Source organism: Hoplias malabaricus, unplaced genomic scaffold (genome assembly GCF_029633855.1).
Source record: "Hoplias malabaricus isolate fHopMal1 unplaced genomic scaffold, fHopMal1.hap1 scaffold_27, whole genome shotgun sequence".
NCBI classification, from domain to species: Eukaryota; Metazoa; Chordata; class Actinopteri; order Characiformes; family Erythrinidae; genus Hoplias; species Hoplias malabaricus.
The window spans coordinates 1798484-1815695 of NW_027101186.1; positions in this window are offsets into that span (position 1 = coordinate 1798484).

The following is a 17212-nucleotide window of genomic DNA, read 5'->3' on the forward strand; positions in this document are numbered from 1 at the left end:
ACATGTTGTGCTGCATAAAATGTATAACTGTAAATTTCATGATGGGATTCCTACTTCCAGTGAAGCTAGGTAAACACATGAGTAGAAGGGTGCGATCAGAAAAGCCTAGTCAGTCCAATATATCCTACATTGCATCTGTATTTTGCTTTATTGGACATATAACAAGCTCATAAATTTAATTCCAATATATTCAACACCAATAAACCTATTGAGAGAAAATCCCAGTTAAGTTTGTCCTCATATCTCAGCTTTGGGATGAGATAGGCTGAAAATAATCACACCTTTGTGTAAGTCAGGACCTGCCTAATCAACACCGTGAGTTTGGAAGAAATCTGAGACGGTCAAATATTGAGTCTAAAAAAACACAAAGGGGTACCCCTTAGTGTTTTTTTGGGTGAAATATGTGACCTCCTCAGCTCTTCTTCAAACCCACACCGTGTGTCAGGGAGGTCCTGACAAAGACAGTGGTGTGGTAATTGTTGCCCTACCACATCCCAAAGCTGAGATATAGGGACATGTTTTGCTGCATAAAATGTATAACTGTAAATTTCATGATGGGATTCCTACTTCCAGTGAAGCTAGGTAAACACAAGAGTAGAAGGGTGCAATCAGAAAAGCCTAGTCAGTCCAATATATCCTACATTGCATCTTTATTTTGCTTTATTGGACATATAACAAGCTCATAAATTTAATTCCAATATATTCAACACCAATAAACCTATTGAGAGAAAATCCCAGTTAAGTTTGTCCTCATATCTCAGCTTTGGGATGAGATAGGCTGAAAATAATCACACCTTTGTGTAAGTCAGGACCTGCCTAATCAACACCATGAGTTTGGAAGAAATCTGAGACGGTCAAAAATTGAGTCTAAAAAAACACAAAGGGGTACCCCTTAGTGTTTTTTTGGGTGAAATATGTGACCTCCTCAGCTCTTCTTCAAACCCACACCGTGTGTCAGAGAGGTCCTGACGAAGACAGTGGTGTGGTAATTTTTGCCCTACCACATCCCAAAGCTGAGATATAGGGACATGTTTTGCTGCATAAAATGTATAACTGTAAATTTCATGATGGGATTCCTACTTCCAGTGAAGCTAGGTAAACACAAGAGTAGAAGGGTGCAATCAGAAAAGCCTAGTCAGTCCAATATATCCTACATTGCATCTGTATTTTGCTTTATTGGACATATAACAAGCTCATAAATTTAATTCCAATATATTCAACACCAATAAACCTATTGAGAGAAAATCCCAGTTAAGTTTGTCCTCATATCTCAGCTTTGGGATGAGATAGGCTGAAAATAATCACACCTTTGTGTAAGTCAGGACCTGCCTAATCAACATCGTGAGTTTGGAAGAAATCTGAGACGGTCAAAAATTGAGTCTAAAAAAACACAAAGGGGTACCCCTTAGTGTTTTTTTGGGTGAAATATGTGACCTCCTCAGCTCTTCTTCAAACCCACACCGTGAGTCAGAGAGGTCCTGACAAAGACAGTGGTGTGGTAATTTTTGCCCTACCACATCCCAAAGCTGAGATATAGGGACATGTTTTGCTGCATAAAATGTATAACTGTAAATTTCATGATGGGATTCCTACTTCCAGTGAAGCTAGGTAAACACAAGAGTAGAAGGGTGCAATCAGAAAAGCCTAGTCAGTCCAATATATCCTACATTGCATCTGTATTTTGCTTTATTGGACGTATAAAAAGCTCATAAATTTAATTCCAATATATTTAACACCAATAAACCTATTGAGAGAAAATCCCAGTTAAGTTTGTCCTCATATTTCAGCTTTGGGATGAGATAGGCTGAACATAATCACACCTTTGTGTAAGTCAGGACCTGCCTAATCAACATCGTGAGTTTGGAGGAAATCTGAGACGGTCAAAAATTGAGTCTAAAAAAACACAAAGGGGTACCCCTTAGTGTTTTTTTGGGTGAAATATGTGACCTCCTCAGATCTTCTTCAAACCCACACCGTGTGTCAGAGAGGTCCTGACAAAGACAGTGGTGTGGTAATTGTTGCCCTATCACATCCCAAAGCTGAGATATAGGGACATGTTGTGCTGCATAAAATGTATAACTGTAAATTTCATGATGGGATTCCTACTTCCAGTGAAGCTAGGTAAACACATGAGTAGAAGGGTGCGATCAGAAAAGCCTAGTCAGTCCAATATATCCTACATTGCATCTGTATTTTGCTTTATTGGACATATAACAAGCTCATAAATTTAATTCCAATATATTCAACACCAATAAACCTATTGAGAGAAAATCCCAGTTAAGTTTGTCCTCATATCTCAGCTTTGGGATGAGATAGGCTGAAAATAATCACACCTTTGTGTAAGTCAGGACCTGCCTAATCAACACCGTGAGTTTGGAAGAAATCTGAGACGGTCAAAAATTGAGTCTAAAAAAACACAAAGGTTTAACTCTTAGTGTTGTTTTGGGTGAAATATGTGACCTCCTCAGCTCTTCTTCAAACCCACACCGTGTGTCAGAGAGGTCCTGACGAAGACAGTGGTGTGGTAATTTTTGCCCTACCACATCCCAAAGCTGAGATATAGGGACATGTTTTGCTGCATAAAATGTATAACTGTAAATTTCATGATGGGATTCCTACTTCCAGTGAAGCTAGGTAAACACAAGAGTAGAAGGGTGCAATCAGAAAAGCCTAGTCAGTCCAATATATCCTACATTGCATCTGTATTTTGCTTTATTGGACGTATAAAAAGCTCATAAATTTAATTCCAATATATTTAACACCAATAAACCTATTGAGAGAAAATCCCAGTCAAGTTTGTCCTCATATTTCAGCTTTGGGATGAGATAGGCTGAACATAATCACACCTTTGTGTAAGTCAGGACCTGCCTAATCAACATCGTGAGTTTGGAGGAAATCTGAGACGGTCAAAAATTGAGTCTAAAAAAACACAAAGGGGTACCCCTTAGTGTTTTTTTGGGTGAAATATGTGACCTCCTCAGATCTTCTTCAAACCCACACCGTGTGTCAGAGAGGTCCTGACAAAGACAGTGGTGTGGTAATTGTTGCCCTATCACATCCCAAAGCTGAGATATAGGGACATGTTGTGCTGCATAAAATGTATAACTGTAAATTTCATGATGGGATTCCTACTTCCAGTGAAGCTAGGTAAACACATGAGTAGAAGGGTGCGATCAGAAAAGCCTAGTCAGTCCAATATATCCTACATTGCATCTGTATTTTGCTTTATTGGACATATAACAAGCTCATAAATTTAATTCCAATATATTCAACACCAATAAACCTATTGAGAGAAAATCCCAGTTAAGTTTGTCCTCATATCTCAGCTTTGGGATGAGATAGGCTGAAAATAATCACACCTTTGTGTAAGTCAGGACCTGCCTAATCAACACCGTGAGTTTGGAAGAAATCTGAGACGGTCAAATATTGAGTCTAAAAAAACACAAAGGGGTACCCCTTAGTGTTTTTTTGGGTGAAATATGTGACCTCCTCAGCTCTTCTTCAAACCCACACCGTGTGTCAGGGAGGTCCTGACGAAGACAGTGGTGTGGTAATTGTTGCCCTACCACATCCCAAAGCTGAGATATAGGGACATGTTTTGCTGCATAAAATGTATAACTGTAAATTTCATGATGGGATTCCTACTTCCAGTGAAGCTAAGTAAACACAAGAGTAGAAGGGTGTGATCAGAAAAGCCTAGTCAGTCCAATATATCCTACATTGCATCTGTATTTTGCTTTATTGGACATATAACAAGCTCATAAATTTAATTCCAATATATTCAACACCAATAAACCTATTGAGAGAAAATCCCAGTTAAGTTTGTCCTCATATCTCAGCTTTGGGATGAGATAGGCTGAAAATAATCACACCTTTGTGTAAGTCAGGACCTGCCTAATCAACACCGTGAGTTTGGAAGAAATCTGAGACGGTCAAAAATTGAGTCTAAAAAAACACAAAGGGGTACCCCTTAGTGTTTTTTTGGGTGAAATATGTGACCTCCTCAGATCTTCTTCAAACCCACATCGTGTGTCAGAGAGGTCCTGACAAAGACAATGGTGTGGTAATTGTTGCCCTACCACATCCCAAAGCTGAGATATAGGGACATGTTGTGCTGCATGAAATGTATAACTGTAAATTTCATGATGGGATTCCTACTTCCAGTGAAGCTAGGTAAACACAAGAGTAGAAGGGTGCAATCAGAAAAGCCTAGTCAGTCCAATATATCCTACATTGCATCTGTATTTTGCTTTATTGGACGTATAAAAAGCTCATAAATTTAATTCCAATATATTTAACACCAATAATTCTATTGAGAGAAAATCCCAGTTAAGTTTGTCCTCATATTTCAGCTTTGGGATGAGATAGGCTGAACATAATCACACCTTTGTGTAAGTCAGGACCTGCCTAATCAACATCGTGAGTTTGGAGGAAATCTGAGACGGTCAAAAATTGAGTCTAAAAAAACACAAAGGGGTACCCCTTAGTGTTTTTTTGGGTGAAATATGTGACCTCCTCAGATCTTCTTCAAACCCACACCGTGTGTCAGAGAGGTCCTGACAAAGACAGTGGTGTGGTAATTGTTGCCCTATCACATCCCAAAGCTGAGATATAGGGACATGTTGTGCTGCATAAAATGTATAACTGTAAATTTCATGATGGGATTCCTACTTCCAGTGAAGCTAGGTAAACACATGAGTAGAAGGGTGCGATCAGAAAAGCCTAGTCAGTCCAATATATCCTACATTGCATCTGTATTTTGCTTTATTGGACATATAACAAGCTCATAAATTTAATTCCAATATATTCAACACCAATAAACCTATTGAGAGAAAATCCCAGTTAAGTTTGTCCTCATATCTCAGCTTTGGGATGAGATAGGCTGAAAATAATCACACCTTTGTGTAAGTCAGGACCTGCCTAATCAACACCGTGAGTTTGGAAGAAATCTGAGACGGTCAAATATTGAGTCTAAAAAAACACAAAGGGGTACCCCTTAGTGTTTTTTTGGGTGAAATATGTGACCTCCTCAGCTCTTCTTCAAACCCACACCGTGTGTCAGGGAGGTCCTGACAAAGACAGTGGTGTGGTAATTGTTGCCCTACCACATCCCAAAGCTGAGATATAGGGACATGTTTTGCTGCATAAAATGTATAACTGTAAATTTCATGATGGGATTCCTACTTCCAGTGAAGCTAAGTAAACACAAGAGTAGAAGGGTGTGATCAGAAAAGCCTAGTCAGTCCAATATATCCTACATTGCATCTGTATTTTGCTTTATTGGACATATAACAAGCTCATAAATTTAATTCCAATATATTCAACACCAATAAACCTATTGAGAGAAAATCCCAGTTAAGTTTGTCCTCATATCTCAGCTTTGGGATGAGATAGGCTGAAAATAATCACACCTTTGTGTAAGTCAGGACCTGCCTAATCAACACCGTGAGTTTGGAAGAAATCTGAGACGGTCAAAAATTGAGTCTAAAAAAACACAAAGGGGTACCCCTTAGTGTTTTTTTGGGTGAAATATGTGACCTCCTCAGATCTTCTTCAAACCCACACCGTGTGTCAGAGAGGTCCTGACAAAGACAATGGTGTGGTAATTGTTGCCCTACCACATCCCAAAGCTAAGATATAGGGACATGTTGTGCTGCATGAAATGTATAACTGTAAATTTCATGATGGGATTCCTACTTCCAGTGAAGCTAGGTAAACACAAGAGAAGAAGGGTGCAATCAGAAAAGCCTAGTCAGTCCAATATATCCTACATTGCATCTGTATTTTGCTTTATTGGACGTATAAAAAGCTCATAAATTTAATTCCAATATATTTAACACCAATAATTCTATTGAGAGAAAATCCCAGTTAAGTTTGTCCTCATATTTCAGCTTTGGGATGAGATAGGCTGAACATAATCACACCTTTGTGTAAGTCAGGACCTGCCTAATCAACATCGTGAGTTTGGAGGAAATCTGAGACGGTCAAAAATTGAGTCTAAAAAAACACAAAGGGGTACCCCTTAGTGTTTTTTTGGGTGAAATATGTGACCTCCTCAGATCTTCTTCAAACCCACACCGTGTGTCAGAGAGGTCCTGACAAAGACAATGGTGTGGTAATTGTTGCCCTACCACATCCCAAAGCTAAGATATAGGGACATGTTGTGCTGCATGAAATGTATAACTGTAAATTTCATGATGGGATTCCTACTTCCAGTGAAGCTAGGTAAACACATGAGTAGAAGGGTGCGATCAGAAAAGCCTAGTCAGTCCAATATATCCTACATTGCATCTGTATTTTGCTTTATTGGACGTATAAAAAGCTCATAAATTTAATTCCAATATATTCAACACCAATAAACCTATTGAGAGAAATTCCCAGTTAAGTGTGTCTTCATATCTCAGCTTTGGGATGAGATAGGCTGAAAATAATCACACCTTTGTGTAAGTCAGGACCTGCCTAATCAACACCGTGAGTTTGGAAGAAATCTGAGACGGTCAAAAATTGAGTCTAAAAAAACACAAAGGGGTACCCCTTAGTGTTTTTTTGGGTGAAATATGTGACCTCCTCAGCTCTTCTTCAAACCCACACCGTGTGTCAGGGAGGTCCTGACAAAGACAGTGGTGTGGTAATTGTTGCCCTACCACATCCCAAAGCTGAGATATAGGGACATGTTTTGCTGCATAAAATGTATAACTGTAAATTTCATGATGGGATTCCTACTTCCAGTGAAGCTAAGTAAACACAAGAGTAGAAGGGTGCGATCAGAAAAGCCTAGTCAGTCCATTATATCCTACATTGCATCTGTATTTTGCTTTATTGGACATATAACAAGCTCATAAATTTAATTCCAATATATTCAACACCAATAAACCTATTGAGAGAAAATCCCAGTTAAGTTTGTCCTCATATCTCAGCTTTGGGATGAGATAGGCTGAAAATAATCACACCTTTGTGTAAGTCAGGACCTGCCTAATCAACACCATGAGTTTGGAAGAAATCTGAGACGGTCAAAAATTGAGTCTAAAAAAACACAAAGGGGTACCCCTTAGTGTTTTTTTGGGTGAAATATGTGACCTCCTCAGCTCTTCTTCAAACCCACACCGTGTGTCAGAGAGGTCCTGACGAAGACAGTGGTGTGGTAATTTTTGCCCTACCACATCCCAAAGCTGAGATATAGGGACATGTTTTACTGCATAAAATGTATAACTGTAAATTTCATGATGGGATTCCTACTTCCAGTGAAGCTAGGTAAACACAAGAGTAGAAGGGTGCAATCAGAAAAGCCTAGTCAGTCCAATATATCCTACATTGCATCTGTATTTTGCTTTATTGGACGTATAAAAAGCTCATAAATTTAATTCCAATATATTCAACACCAATAAACCTATTGAGAGAAATTCCCAGTTAAGTTTATCTTCATATCTCAGCTTTGGGATGAGATAGGCTGAAAATAATCACACCTTTGTGTAAGTCAGGACCTGCCTAATCAACACCGTGAGTTTGGAAGAAATCTGAGACGGTCAAAAATTGAGTCTAAAAAAACACAAAGGGGTACCCCTTAGTGTTTTTTTGGGTGAAATATGTGACCTCCTCAGCTCTTCTTCAAACCCACACCGTGTGTCAGGGAGGTCCTGACAAAGACAGTGGTGTGGTAATTGTTGCCCTACCACATCCCAAAGCTGAGATATAGGGACATGTTTTGCTGCATAAAATGTATAACTGTAAATTTCATGATGGGATTCCTACTTCCAGTGAAGCTAAGTAAACACAAGAGTAGAAGGGTGCGATCAGAAAAGCCTAGTCAGTCCAATATATCCTACATTGCATCTGTATTTTGCTTTATTGGACATATAACAAGCTCATAAATTTAATTCCAATATATTCAACACCAATAAACCTATTGAGAGAAAATCCCAGTTAAGTTTGTCCTCATATCTCAGCTTTGGGATGAGATAGGCTGAAAATAATCACACCTTTGTGTAAGTCAGGACCTGCCTAATCAACACCATGAGTTTGGAAGATATCTGAGACGGTCAAAAATTGAGTCTAAAAAAACACAAAGGGGTACCCCTTAGTGTTTTTTTGGGTGAAATATGTGACCTCCTCAGCTCTTCTTCAAACCCACACCGTGTGTCAGAGAGGTCCTGACGAAGACAGTGGTGTGGTAATTGTTGCCCTACCACATCCCAAAGCTGAGATATAGGGACATGTTTTGCTGCATAAAATGTATAACTGTAAATTTCATGATGGGATTCCTACTTCCAGTGAAGCTAAGTAAACACAAGAGTAGAAGGGTGCGATCAGAAAAGCCTAGTCAGTCCAATATATCCTACATTGCATCTTTATTTTGCTTTATTGGACATATAACAAGCTCATAAATTTAATTCCAATATATTCAACACCAATAAACCTATTGAGAGAAAATCCCAGTTAAGTTTGTCCTCATATCTCAGCTTTGGGATGAGATAGGCTGAAAATAATCACACCTTTGTGTAAGTCAGGACCTGCCTAATCAACACCGTGAGTTTGGAAGAAATCTGAGACGGTCAAATATTGAGTCTAAAAAAACACAAAGGGGTACCCCTTAGTGTTTTTTTGGGTGAAATATGTGACCTCCTCAGCTCTTCTTCAAACCCACACCGTGTGTCAGGGAGGTCCTGACAAAGACAGTGGTGTGGTAATTGTTGCCCTACCACATCCCAAAGCTGAGATATAGGGACATGTTTTACTGCATAAAATGTATAACTGTAAATTTCATGATGGGATTCCTACTTCCAGTGAAGCTAGGTAAACACAAGAGTAGAAGGGTGCAATCAGAAAAGCCTAGTCAGTCCAATATATCCTACATTGCATCTGTATTTTGCTTTATTGGACGTATAAAAAGCTCATAAATTTAATTCCAATATATTCAACACCAATAAACCTATTGAGAGAAATTCCCAGTTAAGTTTATCTTCATATCTCAGCTTTGGGATGAGATAGGCTGAAAATAATCACACCTTTGTGTAAGTCAGGACCTGCCTAATCAACACCGTGAGTTTGGAAGAAATCTGAGACGGTCAAAAATTGAGTCTAAAAAAACACAAAGGGGTACCCCTTAGTGTTTTTTTGGGTGAAATATGTGACCTCCTCAGCTCTTCTTCAAACCCACACCGTGTGTCAGGGAGGTCCTGACAAAGACAGTGGTGTGGTAATTGTTGCCCTACCACATCCCAAAGCTGAGATATAGGGACATGTTTTGCTGCATAAAATGTATAACTGTAAATTTCATGATGGGATTCCTACTTCCAGTGAAGCTAAGTAAACACAAGAGTAGAAGGGTGCGATCAGAAAAGCCTAGTCAGTCCAATATATCCTACATTGCATCTGTATTTTGCTTTATTGGACATATAACAAGCTCATAAATTTAATTCCAATATATTCAACACCAATAAACCTATTGAGAGAAAATCCCAGTTAAGTTTGTCCTCATATCTCAGCTTTGGGATGAGATAGGCTGAAAATAATCACACCTTTGTGTAAGTCAGGACCTGCCTAATCAACACCATGAGTTTGGAAGATATCTGAGACGGTCAAAAATTGAGTCTAAAAAAACACAAAGGGGTACCCCTTAGTGTTTTTTTGGGTGAAATATGTGACCTCCTCAGCTCTTCTTCAAACCCACACCGTGTGTCAGAGAGGTCCTGACGAAGACAGTGGTGTGGTAATTGTTGCCCTACCACATCCCAAAGCTGAGATATAGGGACATGTTTTGCTGCATAAAATGTATAACTGTAAATTTCATGATGGGATTCCTACTTCCAGTGAAGCTAAGTAAACACAAGAGTAGAAGGGTGCGATCAGAAAAGCCTAGTCAGTCCAATATATCCTACATTGCATCTTTATTTTGCTTTATTGGACATATAACAAGCTCATAAATTTAATTCCAATATATTCAACACCAATAAACCTATTGAGAGAAAATCCCAGTTAAGTTTGTCCTCATATCTCAGCTTTGGGATGAGATAGGCTGAAAATAATCACACCTTTGTGTAAGTCAGGACCTGCCTAATCAACACCGTGAGTTTGGAAGAAATCTGAGACGGTCAAATATTGAGTCTAAAAAAACACAAAGGGGTACCCCTTAGTGTTTTTTTGGGTGAAATATGTGACCTCCTCAGCTCTTCTTCAAACCCACACCGTGTGTCAGGGAGGTCCTGACAAAGACAGTGGTGTGGTAATTGTTGCCCTACCACATCCCAAAGCTGAGATATAGGGACATGTTTTGCTGCATAAAATGTATAACTGTAAATTTCATGATGGGATTCCTACTTCCAGTGAAGCTAAGTAAACACAAGAGTAGAAGGGTGTGATCAGAAAAGCCTAGTCAGTCCAATATATCCTACATTGCATCTGTATTTTGCTTTATTGGACATATAACAAGCTCATAAATTTAATTCCAATATATTCAACACCAATAAACCTATTGAGAGAAATTCCCAGTTAAGTTTGTCTTCATATCTCAGCTTTGGGATGAGATAGGCTGAAAATAATCACACCTTTGTGTAAGTCAGGACCTGCCTAAACAACACCGTGAGTTTGGAAGAAATCTGAGACGGTCAAAAATTGAGTCTAAAAAAACACAAAGGGGTACCCCTTAGTGTTTTTTTGGGTGAAATATGTGACCTCCTCAGCTCTTCTTCAAACCCACACCGTGTGTCAGAGAGGTCCTGACGAAGACAGTGGTGTGGTAATTTTTGCCCTACCACATCCCAAAGCTGAGATATAGGGACATGTTTTACTGCATAAAATGTATAACTGTAAATTTCATGATGGGATTCCTACTTCCAGTGAAGCTAGGTAAACACAAGAGTAGAAGGGTGCAATCAGAAAAGCCTAGTCAGTCCAATATATCCTACATTGCATCTGTATTTTGCTTTATTGGACGTATAAAAAGCTCATAAATTTAATTCCAATATATTCAACACCAATAAACCTATTGAGAGAAATTCCCAGTTAAGTTTATCTTCATATCTCAGCTTTGGGATGAGATAGGCTGAAAATAATCACACCTTTGTGTAAGTCAGGACCTGCCTAATCAACACCGTGAGTTTGGAAGAAATCTGAGACGGTCAAAAATTGAGTCTAAAAAAACACAAAGGGGTACCCCTTAGTGTTTTTTTGGGTGAAATATGTGACCTCCTCAGCTCTTCTTCAAACCCACACCGTGTGTCAGGGAGGTCCTGACAAAGACAGTGGTGTGGTAATTGTTGCCCTACCACATCCCAAAGCTGAGATATAGGGACATGTTTTGCTGCATAAAATGTATAACTGTAAATTTCATGATGGGATTCCTACTTCCAGTGAAGCTAAGTAAACACAAGAGTAGAAGGGTGCGATCAGAAAAGCCTAGTCAGTCCAATATATCCTACATTGCATCTGTATTTTGCTTTATTGGACATATAACAAGCTCATAAATTTAATTCCAATATATTCAACACCAATAAACCTATTGAGAGAAAATCCCAGTTAAGTTTGTCCTCATATCTCAGCTTTGGGATGAGATAGGCTGAAAATAATCACACCTTTGTGTAAGTCAGGACCTGCCTAATCAACACCATGAGTTTGGAAGAAATCTGAGACGGTCAAAAATTGAGTCTAAAAAAACACAAAGGGGTACCCCTTAGTGTTTTTTTGGGTGAAATATGTGACCTCCTCAGCTCTTCTTCAAACCCACACCGTGTGTCAGGGAGGTCCTGACAAAGACAGTGGTGTGGTAATTGTTGCCCTACCACATGCCAAAGCTGAGATATAGGGACATGTTTTGCTGCATAAAATGTATAACTGTAAATTTCATGATGGGATTCCTACTTCCAGTGAAGCTAGGTAAACACAAGAGTAGAAGGGTGCAATCAGAAAAGCCTAGTCAGTCCAATATATCCTACATTGCATCTGTATTTTGCTTTATTGGACGTATAAAAAGCTCATAAATTTAATTCCAATATATTCAACACCAATAAACCTATTGAGAGAAATTCCCAGTTAAGTTTATCTTCATATCTCAGCTTTGGGATGAGATAGGCTGAAAATAATCACACCTTTGTGTAAGTCAGGACCTGCCTAATCAACACCGTGAGTTTGGAAGAAATCTGAGACGGTCAAATATTGAGTCTAAAAAAACACAAAGGGGTACCCCTTAGTGTTTTTTTGGGTGAAATATGTGACCTCCTCAGCTCTTCTTCAAACCCACACCGTGTGTCAGGGAGGTCCTGACAAAGACAGTGGTGTGGTAATTGTTGCCCTACCACATCCCAAAGCTGAGATATAGGGACATGTTTTGCTGCATAAAATGTATAACTGTAAATTTCATGATGGGATTCCTACTTCCAGTGAAGCTAAGTAAACACAAGAGTAGAAGGGTGCGATCAGAAAAGCCTAGTCAGTCCAATATATCCTACATTGCATCTGTATTTTGCTTTATTGGACATATAACAAGCTCATAAATTTAATTCCAATATATTCAACACCAATAAACCTATTGAGAGAAAATCCCAGTTAAGTTTGTCCTCATATCTCAGCTTTGGGATGAGATAGGCTGAAAATAATCACACCTTTGTGTAAGTCAGGACCTGCCTAATCAACACCATGAGTTTGGAAGAAATCTGAGACGGTCAAAAATTGAGTCTAAAAAAACACAAAGGGGTACCCCTTAGTGTTTTTTTGGGTGAAATATGTGACCTCCTCAGCTCTTCTTCAAACCCACACCGTGTGTCAGAGAGGTCCTGACGAAGACAGTGGTGTGGTAATTTTTGCCCTACCACATCCCAAAGCTGAGATATAGGGACATGTTTTACTGCATAAAATGTATAACTGTAAATTTCATGATGGGATTCCTACTTCCAGTGAAGCTAGGTAAACACAAGAGTAGAAGGGTGCAATCAGAAAAGCCTAGTCAGTCCAATATATCCTACATTGCATCTGTATTTTGCTTTATTGGACGTATAAAAAGCTCATAAATTTAATTCCAATATATTCAACACCAATAAACCTATTGAGAGAAATTCCCAGTTAAGTTTATCTTCATATCTCAGCTTTGGGATGAGATAGGCTGAAAATAATCACACCTTTGTGTAAGTCAGGACCTGCCTAATCAACACCGTGAGTTTGGAAGAAATCTGAGACGGTCAAAAATTGAGTCTAAAAAAACACAAAGGGGTACCCCTTAGTGTTTTTTTGGGTGAAATATGTGACCTCCTCAGCTCTTCTTCAAACCCACACCGTGTGTCAGGGAGGTCCTGACAAAGACAGTGGTGTGGTAATTGTTGCCCTACCACATCCCAAAGCTGAGATATAGGGACATGTTTTGCTGCATAAAATGTATAACTGTAAATTTCATGATGGGATTCCTACTTCCAGTGAAGCTAAGTAAACACAAGAGTAGAAGGGTGCGATCAGAAAAGCCTAGTCAGTCCAATATATCCTACATTGCATCTGTATTTTGCTTTATTGGACATATAACAAGCTCATAAATTTAATTCCAATATATTCAACACCAATAAACCTATTGAGAGAAAATCCCAGTTAAGTTTGTCCTCATATCTCAGCTTTGGGATGAGATAGGCTGAAAATAATCACACCTTTGTGTAAGTCAGGACCTGCCTAATCAACACCATGAGTTTGGAAGAAATCTGAGACGGTCAAAAATTGAGTCTAAAAAAACACAAAGGGGTACCCCTTAGTGTTTTTTTGGGTGAAATATGTGACCTCCTCAGCTCTTCTTCAAACCCACACCGTGTGTCAGGGAGGTCCTGACAAAGACAGTGGTGTGGTAATTGTTGCCCTACCACATGCCAAAGCTGAGATATAGGGACATGTTTTGCTGCATAAAATGTATAACTGTAAATTTCATGATGGGATTCCTACTTCCAGTGAAGCTAGGTAAACACAAGAGTAGAAGGGTGCAATCAGAAAAGCCTAGTCAGTCCAATATATCCTACATTGCATCTGTATTTTGCTTTATTGGACGTATAAAAAGCTCATAAATTTAATTCCAATATATTCAACACCAATAAACCTATTGAGAGAAATTCCCAGTTAAGTTTATCTTCATATCTCAGCTTTGGGATGAGATAGGCTGAAAATAATCACACCTTTGTGTAAGTCAGGACCTGCCTAATCAACACCGTGAGTTTGGAAGAAATCTGAGACGGTCAAATATTGAGTCTAAAAAAACACAAAGGGGTACCCCTTAGTGTTTTTTTGGGTGAAATATGTGACCTCCTCAGCTCTTCTTCAAACCCACACCGTGTGTCAGGGAGGTCCTGACAAAGACAGTGGTGTGGTAATTGTTGCCCTACCACATCCCAAAGCTGAGATATAGGGACATGTTTTGCTGCATAAAATGTATAACTGTAAATTTCATGATGGGATTCCTACTTCCAGTGAAGCTAAGTAAACACAAGAGTAGAAGGGTGCGATCAGAAAAGCCTAGTCAGTCCAATATATCCTACATTGCATCTGTATTTTGCTTTATTGGACATATAACAAGCTCATAAATTTAATTCCAATATATTCAACACCAATAAACCTATTGAGAGAAAATCCCAGTTAAGTTTGTCCTCATATCTCAGCTTTGGGATGAGATAGGCTGAAAATAATCACACCTTTGTGTAAGTCAGGACCTGCCTAATCAACACCATGAGTTTGGAAGAAATCTGAGACGGTCAAAAATTGAGTCTAAAAAAACACAAAGGGGTACCCCTTAGTGTTTTTTTGGGTGAAATATGTGACCTCCTCAGCTCTTCTTCAAACCCACACCGTGTGTCAGAGAGGTCCTGACGAAGACAGTGGTGTGGTAATTTTTGCCCTACCACATCCCAAAGCTGAGATATAGGGACATGTTTTACTGCATAAAATGTATAACTGTAAATTTCATGATGGGATTCCTACTTCCAGTGAAGCTAGGTAAACACAAGAGTAGAAGGGTGCAATCAGAAAAGCCTAGTCAGTCCAATATATCCTACATTGCATCTGTATTTTGCTTTATTGGACGTATAAAAAGCTCATAAATTTAATTCCAATATATTCAACACCAATAAACCTATTGAGAGAAATTCCCAGTTAAGTTTATCTTCATATCTCAGCTTTGGGATGAGATAGGCTGAAAATAATCACACCTTTGTGTAAGTCAGGACCTGCCTAATCAACACCGTGAGTTTGGAAGAAATCTGAGACGGTCAAAAATTGAGTCTAAAAAAACACAAAGGGGTACCCCTTAGTGTTTTTTTGGGTGAAATATGTGACCTCCTCAGCTCTTCTTCAAACCCACACCGTGTGTCAGGGAGGTCCTGACAAAGACAGTGGTGTGGTAATTGTTGCCCTACCACATCCCAAAGCTGAGATATAGGGACATGTTTTGCTGCATAAAATGTATAACTGTAAATTTCATGATGGGATTCCTACTTCCAGTGAAGCTAAGTAAACACAAGAGTAGAAGGGTGCGATCAGAAAAGCCTAGTCAGTCCAATATATCCTACATTGCATCTGTATTTTGCTTTATTGGACATATAACAAGCTCATAAATTTAATTCCAATATATTCAACACCAATAAACCTATTGAGAGAAAATCCCAGTTAAGTTTGTCCTCATATCTCAGCTTTGGGATGAGATAGGCTGAAAATAATCACACCTTTGTGTAAGTCAGGACCTGCCTAATCAACACCATGAGTTTGGAAGATATCTGAGACGGTCAAAAATTGAGTCTAAAAAAACACAAAGGGGTACCCCTTAGTGTTTTTTTGGGTGAAATATGTGACCTCCTCAGCTCTTCTTCAAACCCACACCGTGTGTCAGAGAGGTCCTGACGAAGACAGTGGTGTGGTAATTGTTGCCCTACCACATCCCAAAGCTGAGATATAGGGACATGTTTTGCTGCATAAAATGTATAACTGTAAATTTCATGATGGGATTCCTACTTCCAGTGAAGCTAAGTAAACACAAGAGTAGAAGGGTGCGATCAGAAAAGCCTAGTCAGTCCAATATATCCTACATTGCATCTTTATTTTGCTTTATTGGACATATAACAAGCTCATAAATTTAATTCCAATATATTCAACACCAATAAACCTATTGAGAGAAAATCCCAGTTAAGTTTGTCCTCATATCTCAGCTTTGGGATGAGATAGGCTGAAAATAATCACACCTTTGTGTAAGTCAGGACCTGCCTAATCAACACCGTGAGTTTGGAAGAAATCTGAGACGGTCAAAAATTGAGTCTAAAAAAACACAAAGGGGTACCCCTTAGTGTTTTTTTGGGTGAAATATGTGACCTCCTCAGCTCTTCTTCAAACCCACACCGTGTGTCAGGGAGGTCCTGACAAAGACAGTGGTGTGGTAATTGTTGCCCTACCACATCCCAAAGCTGAGATATAGGGACATGTTTTGCTGCATAAAATGTATAACTGTAAATTTCATGATGGGATTCCTACTTCCAGTGAAGCTAAGTAAACACAAGAGTAGAAGGGTGCGATCAGAAAAGCCTAGTCAGTCCAATATATCCTACATTGCATCTGTATTTTGCTTTATTGGACATATAACAAGCTCATAAATTTAATTCCAATATATTCAACACCAATAAACCTATTGAGAGAAAATCCCAGTTAAGTTTGTCCTCATATCTCAGCTTTGGGATGAGATAGGCTGAAAATAATCACACCTTAGTGTAAGTCAGGACCTGCCTAATCAACACCATGAGTTTGGAAGATATCTGAGACGGTCAAAAATTGAGTCTAAAAAAACACAAAGGGGTACCCCTTAGTGTTTTTTTGGGTGAAATATGTGACCTCCTCAGCTCTTCTTCAAACCCACACCGTGTGTCAGAGAGGTCCTGACGAAGACAGTGGTGTGGTAATTGTTGCCCTACCACATCCCAAAGCTGAGATATAGGGACATGTTTTGCTGCATAAAATGTATAACTGTAAATTTCATGATGGGATTCCTACTTCCAGTGAAGCTAAGTAAACACAAGAGTAGAAGGGTGCGATCAGAAAAGCCTAGTCAGTCCAATATATCCTACATTGCATCTTTATTTTGCTTTATTGGACATATAACAAGCTCATAAATTTAATTCCAATATATTCAACACCAATAAACCTATTGAGAGAAAATCCCAGTTAAGTTTGTCCTCATATCTCAGCTTTGGGATGAGATAGGCTGAAAATAATCACACCT